The 2,046-nt window shown below is 42.4% G+C and overlaps 1 pseudogene; it reads left to right on the top strand.

Annotated features, from left to right (window-relative positions):
* The first annotated feature begins 293 nt into the window (after nt 1-293).
* LOC127229742 (60S ribosomal protein L18a-like) lies at nt 294-714 on the top strand (annotated as a pseudogene).
* Nucleotides 715-2,046: the final 1,332 nt, after the last annotated feature.

Here is a 2,046-nt window from a genome sequence, read left to right as displayed (position 1 = left end):
AAGATGACACCCTCTTCTGTCCCTAGGGGTGCTACATGCATATGGTACACATACACACAACCAGACACACACACACACACACACAGAGAGAGAGAGAGAGAGAGAGAGAGAGAGAGAGAGAGAGAGAGAGAGAGAGAGAGAAAGAGATAAAAATAGATAAACATTTACCAGAAGCAGGACTTGGCCACCACATGGTTTGGCGCAAAGATGTGTATTCGGTGTAGTGGTGGCCTGTGGCAGGCGCTTCGGGGAGGGCAAGCAGCACCAGACCACCTTGTACTGCCTGAGGCCTCATGGCGGTGCATCTTCCTTCGCCGCCAGTCCAGCTGAAGAAGATAAAGAAGTCATCAGTGGGGATGGTGTATTGTGGACAGGTGTTTGAGAAATCGCCACTGCGTGTGAAGAACTTCGGTATCTGGCTGAGCTATGACTCCCGCAGCGGCACACCGAGAGTACCGGGACCTGACTGCTGGCGCTGTCACACAGTGCGACGGAGACATGGGTGCCCGACACCGGGCCCGTGCACAAGCCATCCAGATCATGAAGGTGGAGGAGATCGCGGCGGGCAAGTGCCGATGGCCGGCTGTGAAGCAGTTCCACGACTCCAAGATCAAGTTCCCATTGCCCCACCGTGTACTGCGGCGCCAGCACAAGCCACGCTTCACCACCAAGAGGCCTAACACCTTCTTCTGGACGCAGAGACCCACTGAATAAAACTCTGGAGTCCAAAAAAAAAAAAAAAAAAAAAAAAAAAAAAATAGATAAGCATTTAAAAAAAGAGAAGTGTTGTTTCATAAAAAGAAGATGGACATCTTCTGAGTAGCAATACTACTTACAATTTTGACCTCTGACTTCCACATATACATGTATGCATGTACATGCACACCTATGAACACATACACACAGAATGTAAAATATTACTGAGAAAAATTAAATGCTCAAATATATGTATAGTGCTCAAATTTGTGAGTCAGAAGACTCAATTTGTTAAGGTATTTTCAACTTCCCCCGAATCTGTCTGTAAATTCAATATTAACCCAATCAAAATCCTTCCAAACTGGTCCTAAAATATGAAAACTTATCACAGATGATCTGGGTAAAAGTGAAAAAGCAATGTTAGAGATTTATACCACTCAATATTAGGACTTACTATAAAATTGCAAGAGAGCAAGGTATTGGGGAAAAGATCAATAAATAGGTCCAAAGAACAGAATTCAGAGCACAAAACTTTGTCTCTGTGTGTACATCCTTACATATAGGGCACATAAAATGCATCAGTTCATTTTCAGCAATGTTTTCCAGGTGATTTTGCGAGGAAATTCATTTTGAGAAATTATTCTGTAAGTATTAAATGTCCACATGGAGAAAACCCTGATCCCTGATATAAATGATGGTGGCCAATATCTGTACATTTTTGGTTTTATTTTTATTGGTAACTTGACAAGCTGGAGTTGTCTGGGAAGAGTTAGTCTCAGTTGAGAAATTGCCTCCATCAGGTTGGCCTGTGGGCAAGCATATGGGACATTATATAAGAATTATTTTAAGATTGCTCCTAGAGCCCCAAAGTCAAAACTGAAACTCAAACACCTCTAAGAAAGAGCACCTATGACATCCCTGTGACAGGGAGGCCTGTGACAGTTTCCCCACCAAAAGACAAAAAGGAATAACCATGAAAGAATCGACTGATAGGTTCAATATGGTCAAATTTAAAATAAGTTTGTTCAGAGTACAGCATTAAGAAATTGAAAAGCACAAGCCATGATCTGGGAGAAATATGCAATATGCACATCTGGCAATGGCCTTATACCCAGAATAAGGCCTCCTCCAATCAAAAGTTTTAAGCCAGCAGATGACTCTCAACAGCCATTCCGAAGAAGCTACTGTATGCAAACAGCATATGGAAGGATGTGCAGAATCATTAGTCCTCACGTAAATGCAAAGGAAAACCAGAGTTGTGTGCTATTTCCAAGCCACTAAGGACTGAAACTGAAAAGGCTTACACTAGTAATTATTGGCAAGAAATCATAACAACTGGAATTTTCTTAC

The sequence above is a fragment of the Phodopus roborovskii genome, unplaced genomic scaffold (genome assembly GCF_943737965.1).
Source record: "Phodopus roborovskii unplaced genomic scaffold, PHOROB, whole genome shotgun sequence".
Lineage (NCBI taxonomy): Eukaryota > Metazoa > Chordata > Mammalia > Rodentia > Cricetidae > Phodopus > Phodopus roborovskii.
Note: the sequence above shows the minus strand (reverse complement) of the source record. Positions and strands in the feature narration are given on the sequence as shown.